We start from the raw sequence: 22532 nt of genomic DNA, 5'->3' as shown, positions 1-22532 counted from the left end.
AAGAAACTTAAATAATCTAACATTAGGCCTAAAAAAAAAAATTTGTTTGGTTCCGGTTTCCGACCGACCCTGTCAATTTATGTGCGACCCGAATTTATTTTATGAGCTTGGGGAAGAATTAATACAAATGAAATAAATACACAAATAAAAAAGCTTTGAGGCAAACTATAATTACGTTTTTGTACTGCAACGTTTTTGTATAGCACTCTTGCAATGCAAGATGCCTATTGTCCTCCAGCAATGCTAACAAACGAGGCAGCTACACGGTCGTTCACACATCGTTGTCGTCACTTAAGGCTGATTTATACTTCTGCGTCGGACCTACGCCGGAGCCTCTACGCTGTAGGCAACGCGTTGGTTTTCATTTATACTTCTGCGTCGTTGTCCGCGTTCAGGCGCGCAGAGGGAGCATGTAAAACCCGAGGGAGCGGTCCTGGCAGACCAATCACAGCGCTTGCGTCCGCGTAGAGTTGATGCGTTGTTACATTTTTGGAGAGGTGCACGTCAGGGTACGCCGAAGGGTACGCGCGCTACACACAGCCTACGACGTAGCTACGGCCGTAAGTTCGACGCAGAAGTATAAATTGGGCTTTACAAAGAGTGTGACCGTTTCACACATACTCCGTTTGCAGTGCGTATTTTTTTCCTTATCCATGTTAACAGGTTTGAGCTTTCACACTCCACGCAGATGCGGTCCGGCAATCCGTTCCAGCTGCGGTGCAAGTGCCATCGTTTCCGCGCGGGGTCTATTTTTGATGTGCTGCACGCGCTGAATTAAAGTGACAGCGCATGCATTTAATAAAATAAAATGTAGTAATCTCACCATAAATGCATTTAACTAAATACTACTATTTTTCACAGTCATCTTTTTACTTTAAGACCGGGGTAAATCAAGGAAAACTACAATTTACTTCAACAAGGCGACAATTAACAACACTCGTCTCATTCGTGGAGTTGGAAAAACAAGTTCTTTGTGACATGCAAGATTTATTTATGTATGCGATTTTAATATAAGTGCATGGTTAAATATTTTACCACTTGCTTGAGCAACTTAATTATATGCTGTAACTTAATACAAAGTAAATATTCTCTAATAATATTTTAATACTTTCCTTTTGTTTCAGTAGTCTGGCTATCACCAGAGCAAGCTCAATCTATTAAGACTGAACATTGGTCTGGGGAGTCTGCTATGTATTTTCTACTGCACAAGAGGTGTGATCAACGGGCATAGTTCAAATTACTCTGTACACAATTGGATAGTCCTTCAACCAATCAGACCAACGATCCGGGTGACGTATTTTGCAGAGCGACGCGAAAACTCCAGGCAGGAAATGTGTAACCAAACGTGTTGATCAGCCGTTTGCAGAAGCTGCAAAGGAATAGAGCGATTTTTGCAGGTTATGCACAAAAAAAAACATGAAAGTTAGTGGTATTTACACCCACTCGAGTGATTTGTTTGCTAAAAAGAAGCCATTGAGCATCGTCGAGAGGTTAAAAGGAATTGGACAGTGCCGTAACGGCTCTGTAATTGGATTGGATTAAACCCGCCAATAGCGTGCCAAGTGGATAAGCCAGTTTGTGATTGGTTCCCGCAAATTTGTAAAGGAAGCAGCAGAGATAATTGTATAGGTTTCCAGCCTGAGCTGCAGAGGGTGAAATCAAATCGCCGGTAGATCAGGCTGGGTTTACCCAGTCTATTGTTTCAGTACATTGACAATATAAAAATCAATTACTTAATTTAGAAAAAAAACTTTAAAATATACTTAATTTTAGTATAAGAGTATAAAATGGGTCTATGCATGAAATTATATAATGTTGCTTATGTTGTTGGGATCATCATAAGGGGTCCTTGGCGTCAAAAAGTTTGAAAACCCCTGCATTAGCTTAATTTAGTATCTTAGATGTAGACTTGCCACATTCATTCCAAATTTAACTGATTTACTGTACCGTGACATGCATATTTTCAGTTTACAATAGCTTAACTCAGTCAGGTTTTAGAGACGATTTTCTTTCCGGTTTATAAGCCATAACTTACAATTCCTAATACAACAATCCCGCACCAGTGTGACAAGCAGACATACTGTCAGAGGCTGGAGGTCCATCAGTTACACAGAACAGTTGCTGTGTAAGTTTTAAATCACCCATTCAGAATCCAGCAGGCCTGAACAGAGTGCAGGATTAACTAGTCAAACAGAGTCAGAGGGAGAAGAGAAGGATTAGAGGAAGACACACAGCACATAGGATTTTCCCCTTTCCCCTTTCACCTCTGACCCCACCACAACCTCTATTTGGTCTTATCATTCCCTGATACACTCCAAACACAAACAGGTATGTAAACCAATCAGAAAAGCATATAAACATTGTTAATATTTTAGAATTTAATTACCTTTGCTGACAAGCAGTCATAACAATAAGAGTGTGTGCAGCCCAATAAAAGTCTATTTTTTATGTACTTTTGATATTGGTATGTCTATAAGTTGCATAATCACTGCTTAAATTGTGAAACAACTGCAAAAAGTTTTCAACATACATCCTCAGTTTTATAATGCATAAAAGTCTAAACTGGAAGGGACTGAAGCAGCACCATATTTCAAAAACATTTTGAGTCTATATTTAAAGCAAAGGCTCTCTATATATCATAAACCAAATATCAATCAATCAGCTGAGAGTTCAATGCTGCTAATAATGACTGTCATACAACCGTTTACACACAAAAAAGACACAAAAACAAAGAAAGAAAAAAGAATTAAGTTTGCAGTAAGATTTTAAAATGTTTTGAAAGGAGTCTCTTATTCTCACCAAGGCTGCATTTATTTGATCCAAAATACAGTAAAACGTAGGCCTATGTACTGTGAAATGTTATTATAATATAAAATAACTATTTTCTATTTGAATATATTTTAAAAAGCAATTTATTTTTGCAATGACAAAGCTTAATTTTCACATGTCAATTTCACATTATAGTCACATGATCTGTCATAATCGAATATGCTGATTTGATGCTCAAGAAACATTTCTTATCAATGCTGAAAAAAAAAAAGTATGCTACTTAATGTTTCATGGATGCATGATCATTTGTTTTTGTAGGATTGTTAAATGAATCGAAAGATCAATAGAACAGCATTGATTTGAAACATGAATCTTTTGTAACATCCTTACTGTTTCTTTTGATCAATTTAATGAATTCTTACTGAATAAAAGTATTTGTTTTTTGTTTTGTTTGGGGGATCTCACTCACTGTCCCAAAACGTATACATATATATTTGGGGTGTGACAATATATTGCAATACAAATGTCGTGGATATAGTGACAATCTGTATATTTCACCCAAAAATGAAAATTACTGTGTGAAAAAAAAAAAAAGTTTACAAAGTTTTGGTGTCACTACTACATTAAATTGCTCTATATCATTTTGAATATAATGTATAATAATGCAATGGGGGAATATGTGTGGGTCCTGATAATGCCAAATGTCTTATATAAAAAGTGGCCTACTTTATTTTAAATATATCTAGTCAGTGACAGAGTGCAGGCATATTCATTTAAAATAATTCTGTATTTTCAGATTCAGAATCATGCATATTTGTATTCTGGTGTCACCATTGTCCTGTGCATTGGGTAACCAGCACCAAATACAAGCCTATTCATTTCCACCCCCAATGTAATACCAAATTTAGCATTTTAATCAACAGTACATTTTTTGTTAACTTTTTACCATATGTCTTGGAGTATCGCAATAATATTGTCATTTCAGACAGAAAGTAAAGCCATGCAGCATAACAGTTACTGTACCAGTCACATACAGGATAACCAAATTTAATGCGTAATGGAAATATAACATTCTGCTGGTTTGAGTTGAACCTTACTTAATAGTTTTTACCAAGGCTGCTATGTTGATTTCACTTTCTTGCACCCCATCCCCCTTCCCCTTTCTCTCTCTCTCTCTCTCGATCTCTGCTCTTATGGGGTTGGTAAACAATCACTAACATTCAGTTTGATTGGTTTCAGTGCTGTGCTATTCCCCCTGTAAGAGGCAGCCATTACACTTTAACCCTGACTAATCAAGCATATTTTCTATCATGCTTTCTACAGTATCTATCCTGCCTCAGGAGCGCGTTTACGTCAGAGAAAAGATGGGGAAAGACAGAGTTAGGGGGGAAATTGTTAAATGACTTTAGCATGCTCTGTCAACCCTCTATGAGAAGCACTATGCTCATGTGTGCCTCCTGGACAACCACGTGTTTTTGTGTGTGCAAATCCACAAATCCTCCTGTATTGAAAGATTGTTATCCTGGCAAGAACACAATGTAAAATGAGCAGCATGTCAGGTGTGACCCAGAGCAGCACACAGTTGAACAACAGCAATCTGTAATGTCGTCAGTGCTGTTGAATGTTCTCAAACTAAGCATCTGCCTAAGCTCAGACACATTTAACGCCACTGGAAATATGCAAAACAAAAATTTATCATGTTCAGAATTATTCATTAGAAAGAGAAATGTGGTCCCAGACATGCAATGATATATGACTTTAATATGGGGCTTTGTTCACACAAGATGTGCAAGTGTAACTGCTGTGTAGATGTGTAGCACAGTGAGGGTCCAAAACTTTTGCCACATCTGGCAAAAGGAAAGTAAATACAGATTTTAACAGCCATAAATATATACACACACTGGAGCCCCTTTTGCCTTCAAAACTGCCTTCATTTTTGGCATAGATTCAACAAGGTGCTAGACACATTACTCTGAGATTTTGGTCCATATTAGCATCATAGCATCACGCAGTAGCTGCAGATTCACCAAAATTGGACAATAGAAGATTACAAGAAATTAAAAATGTAGCCCCTGCCGACCAATAAAAATAACTATTGAAATGTCTCATGGGGATGTGCTTATAAAGCCCCTCCTCAACACCATATGCACAAAAGTACTCTTTAGACCATGTCATGTCTGTCCTCTGAGTAACATCTACAGGTCAGCATTTCTTCGATACTCCCAGGAATACTGCAAACGCTTCACAGAGCCACGCCACGCTGCATATGCACACGCACGAGCGCCCTCATACTGGAAGGTCATTGTGACTGTAGCTGTTATAATTACCACTGAGAGTAATTAGCTTTGCTCTCTGAAGGTCTCAAAACCCCTGAACACACCTTTACACTGTCAGCGGCCAGGAGTAAACGTGTGTGTGTGTGTGTGTGTGTGTGTGTGTGTGTGTGTGTGTGTGTGTGTGTGTGTGTGTGTGTGTGTGTGTGGCACAGGTGATGTATAATCAGCTCTCAGTGGAGGTGTGGAACACTACTGTCTGACATAATGATACCTTGCACTGGACGCAGCACGTGAGAGAGAGAGAGAGAGAGAGAGAGAGAGAGAGAGAGAGAGAGAGAGAGAGAGAGAGAGAGAGAGAGAGAGATCATTAACTCCAACACACTTAATGAATCTGAACGATGAAGTCAACTCTTCTTTTATGGATGTATATTAGTCAAGGTGCCAAGGGCATCATTAAAAACGTTGCCTCTTTCGTTGTCTTTTCTCTTTCGGCTCCCATGCTGCAATGCAGTGCTATCCTTATCTCCCTCCTGTTCCCCTTTTTCTCCTCAAATATGTCCTTTCTTTTTTTCTCCTTCAACAACTTCGGAGAGACAGAGTGGTTGTCTATTCCTCTGTCTTTTGCGCTCTGTGGTGTGTGTATGTGTGTGTGAAGGTGATAAGGTACAGAATCAGTCTAAATGTGTCCAGAGGCTCTCCTCTCACCAGGACTGTCAGGACGAAATGAATAATCTGTTGCTAACACACACACACTCTCTCTCTCTAACAATACAGCAGAGTAGAGAACATGGGTTTCAAACAATACACAATTTTTTAATACGACACTGGGGTCACCAACACACACAGTTTGATTGCCTTGTAGAAAGACACTGAAGGTGTGATATGTCTGCATTTGGAAAACCCCGCAAGAATCTGAGAAAAAAATACTTATTCTACTGTACAAAAAAATACAATGTAAAATTCTAAGAAATCTTTTGACTTTACTGTCAAGCTGTCAAGTAAGAATTTCCCAATTGTTTTCTCACCTGAACTTAACAGCTCACCTGAACTCAGTGAAATTACATGGACAAATGCTGTTTGTTTTTTTCTTGTGCCGTTGTATTTCCTATTTAAACATATTGAAGTACTTGTCCTTTAGCTACAGTAATTATAAATGACTATTAGTGCAATAGTCTGAGACTGAAAGTGAAATTCATTCATTTTCTACAAAGTAAAATAGACTTAATAATGTATTGACCTTTCACGACAGACTTGCATTACAGAGAAACGTAATTTATTGAAGTAAAATTTAATTTAAAATAATTTAAAATAAATGTTTTCTATTTTAATATATTTTAAAATGTGATTTATTCCTGTGATGGAAAATCTGAATTTTCCAGCAGCAATTACTCCAGTAACATCCTTCAGAAATCATTTTAATATGCTGATTTGATACTGATTGATCCCACACTTTAGTAGTGTATGTATAATAATAAATAAAAAAAACATACCACTTGCTCCTAAAAAGCATTTTGAATAACAGTTAAACTCAAACTAAGTCTCTCAAACCGCTATCATTTTCATATATTTGTCTTGCTTAAAATCAAATGTTGTCACTCATCTTAAAGGGATAGTTCACCCAAAAATGAAAATTCTGTCATCATTTACTCACCCTCAAGTTGTTTCAAACCTGTATGAATTTCTTTTTTCTGCTGAACACAAAAGAAGATATTTTGAAAAATATCTTCTTTTGTGTTCAACAGAAAAAAGAAATTCATACAGGTTTGAAACAACTTGAGGGTGAGTAAGTTTTCATTTTTGGGTGAACTATCCCTTTAAAGCTGGCTGTTAAAGGCTTGTGCTTTTGGACTATGGGGAATATATATTCTAAATCCAAACCTGCAGAATCACTGTTGTGGTCAATTGACAATTGAGTTTGCATTCCACCCTGGCCATGAAACATGGTTTGCTAATTGCTAATGTTATTCACTAAAAGTTTCTTTTGGAGTACATCACCATTTAGACGACCTCAAAGCGAACAGACATTGATCAAAACTCCCACCAGTGGCTCCATGAGGTCTTTAACATTCAGATAAGGGTCTGAACTCTGAAGCTTTGAATATGTGTGGCGGAAACATGCTTGACCTTCAGCTGTGCAGTTCCCTGATAAACGACTGCAGTGCATGTGTGGTATCTGCTGTTTTCAGAGAATAACCATCATTACATCATCACAATAAAGTGTCTAGCGCTTTCAAACGTACATGTCAGCACTTTCAAATACCACCGTTGACAAGAGCTCAGGGTTGCAATTGGCTCAGGCCAAAAAATGAAAACACATGCCACCTCTCCACAGGAACATCACAAAGTAAGTGTGTGTGTGTGTGTACAGCCTCGTGTTACTCTAGTGTTTTGTTTTACCTTGTCTCAGCACCTCAAAGCCGCCTCCCCTCAACACCTGCCTCGGATGCTTTTTTGTGTAATTTTTTTCTAAACACACGCACCACCTCAGCATCAATTCCCCATCTGTCTTTCCCATCTATTTAACACTGACGTGCACAAACACGCATATGCATGCATTAAAGAGTAGCAAAACACGTAAGAGAGCGATTAAATGCCACGTTGCCACGGCGACTCGACCTTCGGAAGAACGCCACAGAGCCCGTAATGATCCACGAGACCATCTGTGACTGCCGCCCTCTGCCTCACCACAACCCATTATGACATCGCTGTCTCATCTCCACGGGGACAGACGGCTTTATTAATAACTCAACACTCTTGGCAAGCATCTCTCTCTCTCTCTCTGATTCCATCATATAGTGTAGGAACAGTGATTAGACACTCAATTCCCTGGATAAACCAACTTTAGCCAGTGGAGACACACATACATACACAGTCAGCATCCATTGATCGCTGGTAAGGGCTCACGAGAGGATCAATAGTGGATTTCTCAGTACAAACGTGAGTGTTAAAGGGTCAAGGCCACACGCAGAGTATACGACTACAGTTAATTCTACATCACCCAGTTTTACACACACACACCTGAACTGCATAAGGTACGTGAATGTAAATGTATTAACTGGTCACACAATTAAATAGAATCATTCTGACACAGAGCTTTACAAACGGACAATACCATCGTTTTCTCCAAAGCATCAGGTCTCACATGTTTATCTGAAATATATCACATAAACATCCTTTTTCAGAAAAGCATAAGCCGTGGACTTTAAATCGACCTCCAGGAAAGATCTCTTTAACATCTCAATTGTTTCTCCTAGCTGCGAGATTACATGGTGATTAAATGGAGATTTGTTGCTTTAGTTCCTGTTTCTCCACAGAATAAGATATACATAAGTGTTATTTTAATATTATATTTATACTATTATAGATTGTATTAATATATAGAATTAGCTTCATTTATATTTTTTAAGTTTGCAAAAATGTAGAGTGTGTATTATTTTTCAATAATCCAACTTCCTATTGTACATTATTCCTAACAAATTATAGCATACAAACATTACATTTTTGCAAAATGTTACAAAATGTACTTGTAACATTTGAAATGTCTGATTTTAGTTTTATTTAGATAATATAGTATAGAATTTTACTCTTATTTTATCTGCCATAACAAAAATAATTTCAGATATTCAATATCAGCACAACCCAATCCAAAATCTAACATAATCCACTCAGAAGAGATACTAGATACTATCCACATTTGTTTTTATAGCTCTATACGTTTTTTTTATATATATATATATATATATATATATATATATATATATATATATATATATATATATATATATATATATATATATATATATATATATATATATATATCTACAAATGTCTCAATTGTTTTTGTACTTAACTGTACATCTGATGCTCAAATGACACATAACTGAGATCTCCATTAAAAGCAAACTCTAAGAAATAACATGTTACTCTGGACCCTCTCTGACATACAGACACATTCATCGGCACACAAACCTTTACAAATACACACAGACCCGTCAACCCTCAAAAGCAAGAGGCCTTCAGAAGAAGCTTCACATCATGCTTTTATCTGACAGATCTCAGATCCGCTGTCTCATTCAGAGAAATCTCAGCTCAGGACTTTAGAGAGAGAGAAAGAGAGAGATGGGCAGAAGAACAGCTGGGAAAGAGGGGGCGAGACACAGATTGAGAGGAAACTGCACTCCTAGCGAGGTGGAGGAGTCTTAATTGCGAACTCTGTACATGACAAAGCCAAAAGGATCCAAGGGAGAGGCATGGAGAACACACAGAGAGGAGAGAGAGAGAGAGAGAGAGAGAGAGAGAGAGAGCAAAGAATGTGAACATACATCAAGAATATAGTCATGTATGGGATGGGATTTTAGATGTGGAACAATAGAGAATATTCTGCTTTCTCCCTTCTTTTATATATATTTTTTTTAGGGTCCAATTCTCACAATTAACTAACTATTAACTATGACCTTTGTCCCAATAAACTCCTCATTACTGCTTGTTAATAGTAAGGTGTTACGTTTAGGTATTGGGTAGGATTAAGGGATGTAGAATATGGTCATGCAGAATAAGGCATTAATGTGTGCTTTATAAGAAGAACTAATAAACAGCCAATATCCTAGTAATATGCATGCTAATAAGCAACAAGTTCATAGTGAGAATTGGACCCTAAACTAAAGTGTTACCAAAGATTTTTATTTCAAATAAATAATGTTCTTTTATATTCATTAAAGAATCCTGAAGAAACTATATCATGATTTTCATAAAAAATATTAAACAGCACAACTGTTTTCAACATTGATAATAATAAGAAATGTTTCCGGAGCAGCAAATCAGCATATTAGAATGATTATGTAAAGATTATGGAACACTGAAGACTGTAGTAATAATGCTGTAAATTCAGCTTTGCTATGACAGTATAGTGTAATGCAATAGTTTTTTATTACTGATTTGAATGTACCAGTAAAAATCGAATGGGCATTTAATGTTTGGATTGCATCGATGGCCATTGCTGCTTTCTCCTTAGAGCATTGAAGCAGAAAAATAAAAACATGGACTGTCAATTTCAGTCCTACAAGCGGCATGAGTGCTGCTGAAATCTGGAGGGAGCGGGAATATTCGGCTGATATTGACGGGCTTCTGGCGGGGCTGAAAGTGTTGACTAAACATCTTTGAGAAACGCGTGTAAGAGACAGATAACACATTATTCCAATGCTCAGTACAGTGAAGCACAGTCCAAGACATTCAACTTTTTTAAATAGTCAGAAAACAGCTGTTCACCGTCCAGTAAAAAGTACTCTAGAGTTGAATACTGTACAGAGAACACATAAGACATACAGTGCCCTCCAAAAGTTTGGAAACACCCTAGATTTCAAAACATTTGAATTATTCTGAATAACATGTTTTCATAGTTTGTCTTGTCCCTTATAAATGCAAAGTTTTCACAAAATGATTTATGCTGATTCTAAAACTCCACTTTGCATATGCCATTTCCAAACGTACACTACCATTCAAAAGTTTGGGGTCCATAAGAAGTCTCTTATGTTCACAAGGCATTTATTTGATCAAAAATACAGTAAAATAACTAATAAACCTTTACAAATTGTTACATTTAATATTGTGAAAGATTACAATGTAACATAACTTTTTATTTTAATACATTTTAAAATTGAATTTATTCCTGTGATGGCAAAGCTACATTTTCAGCATCATTACTCCAGTCTTCAGTGTCACTTGATCCTTCAGAAATAATTCTAATATGCTGATTTGGTGCTCAAGAAACATTTCTTTTATTATCAATGTCGAAATGTTTTTGTGAAAACCGTGATACATTTTTAAGGATTCTTTGATGAATAGAAAGTACAAATGAACAGCATTCATTTGAAATATAAATCTATTGTAAAATTATAAATGCCTTTACTGTCACTTTTTAATCAATTGAATGCATCCTTGCTGAATAGAAGTACAGTACTAATTTATTTTTAAAAAATAATTTTAAAAAATAATCAAATGACCCCATACTTTTGAATGGTGGTACATTCCTGTAGCTATTAAAACTGTTTTAACTGTGAATAGGAAAACTAATTCATATCATTAGCAACAAACTGACTAATAACAATTAAACTGTTTCCCTACTGCCCCTTCTGCCTGAGTGTTCGGCCCCATCAAATACACTATTGGTTGAGACAGATGACATATCAGACTTCTCAAAACAAAGCAATGCTTTTGAAAGCGCAATATATGGCTTGTACATCAACCAGAGACAGAAGAAAGTACTTCAACATCCAAAAAATGACAAAGCATCTATAAATCCATATTCAGCTACATTTGCAACATGATTTAGGCTAAAAAACTGTATATGTAAAACTCTTCCCAGAGGAGTGACAGAAAACTGCATATTTTAAAAGCTTGAGAAGCAGAGGTTGATTATAAAGATTAAATATGGTTTAATATTAGTGTAACTATCAGAATGACAAACAGTTGCTCTTCTTTTTTAATTAAAGCACTTGACAATTTTATGCTTGTTCTGTCATCCATTATCCGTCTGCTCTCCAATTTTTTTCCCCAATAATTTTTTTCTGATCTGACCCTTAGGTCGCCACTTGTCTCTGAAGCTCATTAAGCACAACCATTAATTATCACTCATTTCTAATTAATGAATTCATTTATTTTGGATTATTTCTGCCCACTTTTATTGCCTCTGATTCTCTTTGACCGGCTCAGGGCTTTTGGGGTCACAAGCGCTCTCTCTGTTGTCAAGCCTCTGTCACCTGCTGTACATTTACAAGCGCTCAGCATCCGTTTAGAGATGTCTCTATGGATAACGAGCAGCAGAGAAGCGCTGTGATTTACATTGGTCTCTAATAGAATGAGGGAAGACACACGGGGGAAGGTTAAATTAGAGATTGGATTCATCGACTGCAATGAAAATGGGAGGCTTTTCCCTGTGGAGTGACAAAAACAAATGCAGAATACTTAAATAAGAACAGCTCTATTATGAGGCTTATTTCTCCATGTTTTGACATGGTCAACAAAAGCCATTCATTTGTGTTTTTAGAGTGGATTTAAATATTGAAGCCACCTTAAAAGCAAATATAGTTTAAAAGATTTCACCCCCATAAATAGCTAAAATGTAGTTGCTACTACAATAGCTTGCTGTGTATTATTAGTGGATTAGTTAGTTTAAATTATAAATAGCTGGTTTGGTAATATTCAAATTATTTATAATTTATTTATAAAAGAGTCATAGCCATACACACACATTGTGTTTTCATGTTTTATGAGGACATTCCATAGACGATTTTTACACTGTGCAAACTATATATTATATTCCTCTTACACTAACCCTACCCTTAAACCTATCCATCACAGAAAACTGTGTGAACTGTCGAAACGAACAAATTGACAAGTCGGACTTTTCAATGTCAGATGAGCGTGCTTTCGAAGAGTATGTTTTATTTAACTTTAAAGCTGTGCGCATTTCACAATGCGGCGAAACATTCCAGCAATGTAACGATTGGTCACGTAACGTTGCACTGCTACTTTTTGGAAAAACTAGCTCGTACTGGAAAGCTATGCTATTGCTAACATAGACTATTTTTAAATTATGTATGGCATAGCTGTGTGTTTACCTTCAAAATAACTCAAAGTGTCTGTTTGTTAAATCAAGCATAGCTAAGGTGAAGACAGTGTGTGAAAGGTTATGTCAAAACACACAGTTAGCTCCATCCTAACTCATGTGTGTGATATTACATGATATCACCTCAACCTGTTCATTCTCAAGATATGATGTAAGGGGGTCAACATGTGTAGCAGTTGAGAGAGCAGAAATCTTCAACTGAGTGGACCTTGGTGAAATAGTGTGGACCTCTATACTACTCAAACCCCACTGTGAATATTATCAAATTATTCACTTTCCTTATAAAGACCATATATTTTCGTTTACACAGCCTGGTTACAAAATCAACTGTTAAAATAAATAAATAAATAAATAACAGCACTGATTTACCTTAATTATGTCCAAAATCAAATATACCACCAATAATTCAACTAATGTCCAACTAGATAGGTTTCTTCTCTGATGCCACATACCATAGTCAGGTTATGGCATATTGAATTTAACACGGATGAAAACGAAGCTGTGAGGGTAAGACCTGGACCATGTAATTTTCACAACTTTCAAAACTGTTTTATTGAGTTTCAGTATATTGTTAAACCACAATACAATCCATTGAACTCACTGCACTTCTATCCCTCACAGCCTCATTTGCATTCCTGTCAAAAATTACATATGGCACTACCCTGACTAAAGTCTATTAGTACAAAAGGAACTGCATATAATAAACTATATATAATATGATGCGATTAATGTATTTAAGCCATGATTATGTTTTATGTGGCAAAATATGGTTTCTTTTGTTCTCATTTCCAAACCATTAGAATATATTGTATAGTTTTTTGTGTAGTGTAATTAATAAATGATAGTAATCCTTGACATACTATATGGAGTCATTAGTTAACATGACCTAAGATTGAACAATACTTCTACAGCATTTATTAGTCTTTGTTAATGTTAATTTCAACATTTACTAATACATTATTAAAATCAAAAGTTGTATTGTTAACATTAGTTAATGCACTGTGAACTAACATGAACCAACAATGAATTACTGCATTTTTATTAACTAACATGAACTATGAGCGATACCTTATTGTAAAATGTTCCCCAATCATCTTTATCATGGGCTTTATGCTCCCATTATCTGATCTGCTCAGATCAGTTCTTGCTTGTTCAACAAATACTTTGTTTTCTTTGATTGTTCTGTCTGTAACTAACTTCCTTAATCTTATTTTGTGCTCTCTCTTTCTCCACTATCCTCTCGTCCCCTCAGTATTTCAGTTGTTTTTTGGTCTTTCATTTCGTATCTGTTTTTCCCTCTCCTCTGTAATCTAACAGGTCAGGAGGGGCCCATAATACCCATTACTGTAAGTGTGTGTATGTGTGTTTAAAGAGCACAGGAGAGGGTTCATATTGGATTCTGAAATAGGCAATCTGATGATTTTACATAGAGCAAGGGAGCAAAGAGCTCACACTATTTCACGGGTCACTTCAGAGGAAGAAATTAGATTTCAGGCCACATTATAAGATTTCTCTGTGTGTGTGTGTGTGTGTGTGTGTGTGTGTGTGTGTGTGTGTGTGTGTGTGTGTGTGTGTGTGTGTGTGTGTGTGTGTGTGTGTGTGTGTGTGTGTGTGTGTGTGTGTGTGTGTGTGTGTGTGTGTGTGTGTCAAATAAACTCTATTCAGGGCTCTGTAATTGGCTGCCAAGGACAACTGGTTTAAAAATAAAACAACATGGTGATCTGCACTGCACTGGTTTTCCTAATTAGAGACTGGAGTATTGCTGTTTCAAAATGATAAAATATCACCAATTATAAGAACACGTGTTAATAGTCTCAGACTCAACACACCAGGACCACCCACAATCATTCATAGACGCACACGGAGCATAAAACTTGAAAAGACCAGCCATTTTTACAAGGTGCAGGACTGGCACAATTAGTGAAATTCTGGTTAATACCAATAAGTTGATCATTATTTTATGATATTTTATATAATAATTATATAAGCCTTTCAAATAAAAAGCATACTTGAACAAGAACTTCAATCTGGAAGAGATTTTAAAGTCAAAAGTCAAAATTCTGGCAAACTGTTTAAAACGACAAGCTCAACCACAATGAACATGGGCTAATGATTTAAACAGTGCTGATGGTGATGGGCAAATGATCTCAGCTGTATCTAAGTTGACAAGAGAGAGGATGACGTCACTCACTTTACCAGTGTTGAGATCGAGATAAGCGCTCCTCCACCGCCCAGATCTTCTAAAATAACTTCCTGTATTCAGACACGTCCTCAGATGCCTCATTCTCTCTCGCTCTCGCATTCTTTCAAACCATCTTTTCCCTCTTTCTGTCAAAAGAGGATAAATAAAGGAAAAGCAGCTGCGATAACAAGCCGCATTGATCTCTCTCTGTCTCAGTGTGTGTGTCTGTGTGATCTGATCTGATGCTTTCTAGGTTGAGTCATAGCTTTAGATATCAGTATGCATCTCTCACACACACACACACACACACACACACACTGTGCTCTGTTAAATGAATGACCTCTCACTTTTGCTTATCGGTTAGCAGGAATGCTGTCTATATCTGTTTCTCCCTTTCCCATGCCCTGTCCCAAAAAATCCAAAAAATTTAGCACAAGCACTGTAAGTGTGTGTATAGTTTGAGAACAAATGTCACCAAGTTGCACCTTCGTCATTATATTTTAAGGGCTTTGTTTTGACTGATAGCTGTGTGGGGGGGGAAGTATCCTATGTAAAACAGCGAATTCCAGACAAAGCAGAAGCCTCTACCATCCGCATCCATTTGCAGTTGATCGAAAAAGTGATAGCGATTGGTAAAACAATTAATAATTCTATAAATATTTTATATATATAAAATTGACAGACAGACAGAAAACCATTAAACAATACATACTATTTAAAGTATAAAAATGAAACTTACATTTATATAAAAACAGAAATGTAAATGGACTTATTTAGATCTCAAGTCGTCCCCTTTATTTATTTATATATATAGCTTTATACAATACAGTTTTAAAGCAGCTTTACAGTGATAAACAGGAAAATAATGATCAATGATGTAAACAGAATTCAAATCTGCTGTAAAGAACCTCTAAAAGAAGACAATAGTAAACATTCATAATTCAGCTGAAGTCAGTTCAGTGTTGATTCAGTTCAGATTAATAACTCCTTAAAAGTTCATCAATTATGAAATGAGTTCAATTAAGCTATAAAGCAGCTCTATATAAAACAGTGATATCATCATCCATCTCGATTCAGTCCTCATCCAATAGTGTCAGTGCAGTCAAAATCAAGAATCCTGCTAAATATGAAATGTCTGTGTTTGTGGTTAGATAAGTTACATTTGCATGTCAAGGTGGGATGATCATAGCACAGATCGTACATTTTCACACATCTGACCATAGCACAGATCACATTTCCTCTCTAATGAACTTCATTCTCTAATTATCACTTCTCTATATTTTAGCTCTCCAGTGTACATCTTCATTTCTCCATTAATACTCTCTCTTGCACTGCATATTTTCATCATGATCAAACTCTGTTGTGAATAGAAAAAGAAGAAAAAAAACACTTCAAAAACAGCTGTGAGAACACGAGCCAAATCTCACACCTTCGTTCTCTCACTTCTCTCTTCATTCCCTTCACTTATTTCTCATGTTATTCCAAAAAAAAGTGCCAGCTGTACTGGTTATTAAAAAAAAAAAAGTGTAAAAGCCATTGTGCTAATTAAACATTGATTTTACACCATCTACCTCAGAAGGTTTTCCATAAATGGTTGTGGACGAACTTGTGCTGATATAAAGTTAAAGATATATTTAAAAAGTTACAATGGGCTAAAATGTTTGTACAAGCCATCTTAGCATAGCTCTCGGATAGATGAATGGATAGAGCAATGTTCAAGATTAAATACTAGTAACAAAGTTAAGATCCACACACCGGAGAGCTCCCATTTAGAAAATGTATTAATGTGTAACGTTTCGGGCCTTTCGCAGCCCTTCCTCAGTCTGAGGAAGGGCCGCGAAAGGCCCGAAACGTTACACATTAATACATTTTCTAAATGGGAGCTCTCCGGTGTGCGGATCTTTACTTTGTTACTTGCATTATATATGAGATCCAGCACCCGTACTTGACTGGGATGTGCGTGATTAAACTGCTTCTCAAGATTAAATACTAGCATACTGAATAGTGGTCACATGACACATACTATGTTGAATGTTCAGTGTGTAGAATTTAGCAACTGTCTCTGTAATAAATTAGGTCATCAAGAGTGAAGACAAAAAATCTAGTTCAAAATCGTAGTTAATGTGTGGTATACATTCCTCACACTTGGAATGGAATGGAAGTTTAACACATTGAATTGTAGGATACAGTATCCAGCATAGTGTGCTCTGGTAGTATACTTCACACAGCGATTTCTATATTGGTATTCCATGCATACAGAACATATGCATACTGTGCATACATAACATATGCATACTGTGCATACATACTGCAAAACGAGAATTATAGAAGTATGCCATTCCAAACATAGCCAGAGAGAGAGAAATCTGTGCCATTGGTATAAAAAAAAATCCTGCAGATATAATGTGGATTTGACTCCTGCAGTGGCTCGGTAATAGCAGCAATTTTCTCGCAATGTTCCGCTTTTTATGAGCGATTAGGTTTTGTGTGGAAATTTCCCTTTTTCATTTACCCTTTGTGGCCGATTCAGCTTTTAAGTTCCTGTTTTGATTTAATAGCTCCTGAAAGCCTCCATAACATCACAGAGCAAACAGCCGTGAATACTTTTTTATAACGTGAACGTCCCGATGGAAGCGTTCGGTTCCCTTTTGATACAGTTCACTCGCATTGCATCAGTTATCTAAAACTCCTGTTTTCTCTGAATTCTGAAGCCTGATTGGTTCACGTCTGTGAATTACACAGACAAATGGCATTTCAGCCCGCCAAAACATGCGAGCTCGGCTGCCTATAAAGCAGTGCAGAAAAGCCCACCTGTCAGATCTTTCGACTGAGGAGCGGTTTAGCACAGCTCACTTTAGGCAGCACAGTTGCACGGCAAGCTACGCAATGCTCGTTCCGTTATCTCAGGGACCCGAGATTACGTCGTTGAGTAACCATTAATGTTATGTGTGAAGTTTTGCGATTGAATGTCATATGCTGTGTTTTATGTGTGTCATATGTTTTTTTCCCATTTACGAAGGTAGTGCTTGTATGAGATACAGTGGCTGGAGACCTTGTACACACACTGCTGCTAAATACGGGTGTCTGGATAATAAAAAACATTAAAATACACAACAATAATAATGTGCCGTTATTTGCTCATGCACCATGTCATTTCAAACCTGTATGACTTACATTCTGTAGGCTATACCTCAAACCTGTATCAAAATATATTCTTTTGTGTTTTTTAGCTAATTTTTTGTTGAACTACACCTTTAAGGACATTAATTCATTCATATCTGATGTTACTACTGCAGATATCAGACTCCCCCCAAAAAAAATATTTGAGGCAAGAAGTTGGCAAAATCAGAAATTAGTAATAAAATAATTAAAAACAATATTCCTCTCCAGACAGGACTGTTTTTTCTCAGCGGACTCCTAAATTAGCTGAAAAACAGTAGATTTGTTCCATCTTTTTTTCAGAGGATGCGTGAGACAAATACAAATGCGTTTGATTTGGTTGGAATTTAATTAATCACTAATTAATTACATCTGTGGAATGCAAATTTACCTGCTCTCATCAGGGAAAACTAGTCCCAAATTTCCTGTCGACAGCCAGATGATAATACATCACTAAACATTACTTTGACGAAAAAAAGCAAAAGTCAAAAGCCAGGTTAAACTTTGTATGTTACTTGTTGACAGCCACAAGATGCCATAATGTTGTTGTTACAGTTATCATGCCGACCTTTATGACTGTGACTCCTATATTCAGAACACATTGAAAGTAGAATGATAAATTCTCACAAATAAATAAATTCAGTACACACACAGAATTTATTCCCACAAATAATTATAGACATCAACCCTACATCTTTGTACTGTATGCTGCCTCAGATGTGTAGATGGTCAATTTAAAAGTACTTTATAAGATTTCTACATGAGTCTTCCTTTAAAACGAGTTTTTAGGACCAAGAAGAGCCAGTGTGAGTGTGTGTGTGTGTGTGTGTGTGTGTGTGTGTGTGTGTGTGTGTGTGTGTGTGGTCCTGTCAGACCACTGAGGGGCTCAGACACACAAAAAAATAGCCAGCTGAGCGTTCGGAGAGTGAGCTTGTTCTCCCTCAGTACTGCCTTCATCACTATTTCCATATTCCTCTGGTGTCCCTGATGTTGAGAAGAAACAGATGTCTGTACTTCCTCTGCCCTGTGAAGTCACCGTTAAAAACATCACGATCAGTTTCTCTAGTCTTCACGGCCTGAGTAAGTGTTTGTGCTCTAATCGCAGCTAATGAAGTTATGGCAATTACAGGACTTCTGTCGGTTGGTCTCTGAAGAGTTGAGTCAATCGCATGAGCTCACGCAGTCAAACTGACCATATGCCCAGATGCCCTGCGAGTGAGTGAGTGTGTGTGTGTGTGTGTGTGTGTGTGTGTGTGTGTGTGTGTGTGTGTGTGTGTGTGTGTGTGTGTGTGTGTGTGTGTGTGTGTGTGTGTGTGTGTGTGTGGTGACACTGGGTGTGCAGGGTGTAATGGCGTGTGCGAGACCCCTGCATCAGCCCATTAGACACACTAAATGAGTTAATGTAATGTGCACACACACTCACACTGCCCGTAACTCAAACGCTCTCGACTCGTGTCGGAGTCAAGCCTTAAACACTCTTCGTCAAGAGGTTTAAATATCTGTTCATTAAGAGTGTACATTTTCAAAAACACAAGCACTCGAGAGCTCGCTGTAATACCTATGTGTTTACCTGTGAACAATGTCTAATTATTACCAAGAATGAGATGCTAGTTATTAAAAATCCTTACATAATAATTATATAACATAAGACATTTTTTATAAGATTCTGTTTTATAAGATTATCAAAATGTAAATCAAACAGTAAAACAAATGATTGGTCATTTAAAGAAAGAAAGAAAGAAAGAAAGAAAGAAAGAAAGAAAGAAAGAAAGAAAGAAAGAAAGAAAGAAAGAAAGAGAAAGAAAGAAAGAAAGAAAATATTCAATTTGTCAAAATATGACTGAATTTAATTTAAGAAAGTCAAGACCCCTGAGGTGGGACAGGCCAAAAAATCCATTATTTTAATTAATGTTATGCTAGATAAATATAACATATCTAAGATTTATCAGAATAAATATGAGATTTGTTACTTTTTTTCATGAAAAAAGGGGTACTCACTCTATTCATACTTTTCAGTCATGCTAAACTGATTTATGGATGTAATTCAGACTGTAAATAGAAAAAATATATAAATATGACATGCACAAAGTGCTGAGCGCGAGACAAGTAGTCTAAATGCTCTCCAGATAAAAATGTGAGCTGAAGAAGAGAGAAGAGTGGTGTTTTCACTGTGGTGGGATAATGTCTTCCAGATCTCCCCAAGGAATAATTGCCCCCAAATATGTCCGTATAAGACTGCGGCCCAAAGGAACCATTCAAATCATTTCGAAGTCAAGATTTGATGGATTTCCAAGCATTAATGAGAGATTAACATGAGAGCGTACTCTAAAATCAAGAGCTCTTGACTTCCTCAGTGATGCTTTAAATCTACAACAAGAATGCAGAATTAGCATTAGGCTTAGTAATGCAGTAACCCTTATTACATTATTAACAATAAACTATTACACAAAATGCCTATACACTAACAGTATTTTTTTGGTGTGCTTATGTAGAACAGCTGTTAAAAATCACAAGCCATATTCTTGATTTCACTTCAGGGCTCCTTGTTAAATTAAATTAGACTGTGAGATGAATTCTCACAAGTGCACCCTTAAGAGTGAGACACTTGAGTCCAAAAATGGCTCCAGCTCTCTCTTTACTGTGTGTAATATTGAATAAAAGCAGCACCTGATAACACTTTAAAATTCATGCCACAGCAAAGCAACATCAAGAGTTAGATTGCTAAGGAATGCATGAACTTATATGAACTGATAAAATACTTTTTTTTGTTTTTTAAAACATCTGCCAAGTACATTCATCTAATTGTCACTGTAAAATCACCTAGGCTACATAAAAAAATAATTAAAAAAATAAAATAATAATAATAAAGTAATTATTGTTACTAATATTTTAATTAATATTCTGCTTTAAGATCAACAGATAATGAACAATAAAGTGGCTTGAAAAGTAATGCACCATGTCAATTATCTACAAAATAGATACATCTACATTTTTCCATAGGCACATATTTTGATATGGCTAGAAAATCAGTATTTTTGTTTTGCTTCACAATTTTATATATGTACTGCAATATTGACTTCAAAATAGCAGCCCTAAGTCACTTGAAAGACACTCATCAACACGTCTTGATGAAAGTGCGCTGGATTCATCTATTTTAACTCCACCTCATTTGAAGCGGGGTGAGAGGGCAATGAAAAACCACATATAAAAAGCAACACCAACCTTCTGCTCTTCAGCTCTGCATAGAGGCTGTATTAAAAGAGTTGATATTTAAATGGGAGTGGAAAGTCACTCCAGGAATATAAGCATCCATCAGTTTAATTACCGTGGTAATTTTCTCTGATGATCTGACATTCTTCACCGACCGGAACGACTGAAAACGCTTGGCGTGAGGAACATTTCTGGACTGTGTTTCCACAGACCCTTCTGACACCATCATGCCAGACGATGTCATGTCTAAGGGAAGTGAGGAGATGGTTATGGTCATTAGTATGGTAATGATCTGGATTAGACCTTCATTAGGTAATTGTTTCAAGGTCAAAGTTTAGATGGTGTATGAAACTTAAGACATTGGCAGCATTTTAATTAACTTGCTCTATTCTTTTTCATAAGTAGGCTACTTTAAATAGTAGTAGTAGTGGTGGTAGTAGCATTATTTCTATGAATAATTAAATTGCTTTTATAATTTGTGACCAAAGCTGGATTTGTTTCATTCTACTATAATTTTCTTCTACTTTAGAAGAAAAGTTTAGTATGAATTTCCTGAAACTTTTGCAAACCATCTTCAGCAAATCATCAATCAGGTGCTTGCATTTTTTTCACAATTGCTAAAACACTAAACTCCATTCTCTGAACCAAATTCTCAAAGGCCTAAACCCATTTGTCAAATAAATACTCTTTCTTCAAAACCTTAAAAAAAAAGTTCAGGTAGTTAGACACCATTTGCAAATCTCATGCACTCTTTTTTGCAAAACTCTAAACACATTCTCACTCACTAAAACATCTTTTGCAGTTTTTAACAGTATGCAAGTACTGAATATGCAGACATTCAATATACAATATTCAATACTATACTATACTCACAGTACAAGTATATGTAATATAGTCACCTTACTTAGTTGCGTTTAGTATACTTTTTACGTAATTGCAGATTTTGTTTACTTTATACAATATACATTCTGTTCTGTAACATGTTCTGGATGCGGTGTTCTCCCATTTTTAATGTAGTGACTAATGATTGATCTGTAGTGTTTATACATTGTCTGATGTGTGTATGACCTGAAAGCTTTGTATGATTTTGAGAGCAGGTGAAATGGTTTTAAGGCGTGTTTGATTTTGCCAGAAGATTCAGGGGTTTTGTGAATGTAGTTTGAAGATTTGTTTTTTTGGTTTGGTTTAATGTTGTGAGAAAACGGGTAAAGGTTTCAAGAAATGTCTCTTAGCAATTGTGAAAAACTGTAATCAACTGAAGTAGTGTCACTCCGTGATTGATTCTTTAAGCACAAATACACCCTTTTTAGGT

At 36.3% G+C, this 22532-nt stretch overlaps 1 protein-coding gene and 1 long non-coding RNA gene across 3 annotated transcripts in view; one reads left to right on the top strand and one right to left on the bottom strand.

The window, feature by feature from the left end:
- The window catches only part of LOC309503659 (uncharacterized protein), a 245098-nt gene that overhangs the window by 153929 nt on the left and 68637 nt on the right, over nucleotides 1-22532 (bottom strand). Inside the window, exon 1 of one of the 2 annotated variants that reach the window (XR_014207794.1) lies at nucleotides 14861-15123. The gene's annotated coding sequence lies outside the window, so the exon portion shown is untranslated. Of the gene's footprint in view, nucleotides 1-14860; nucleotides 15124-21335; nucleotides 21467-22532 lie in introns of those variants that run through there. The other variant, XM_082176436.1, reaches the window with a different exon arrangement.
- LOC309503674 overlaps nucleotides 1-22532 on the top strand; it is a 107175-nt gene that overhangs the window by 47303 nt on the left and 37340 nt on the right. The window lies entirely within an intron of this gene.

Source organism: Leuciscus leuciscus (genome assembly GCF_965113295.1).
Source record: "Leuciscus leuciscus genome assembly, chromosome: 7".
NCBI lineage: Eukaryota > Metazoa > Chordata > Actinopteri > Cypriniformes > Leuciscidae > Leuciscus > Leuciscus leuciscus.
Note: the sequence above shows the minus strand (reverse complement) of the source record. Positions and strands in the feature narration are given on the sequence as shown.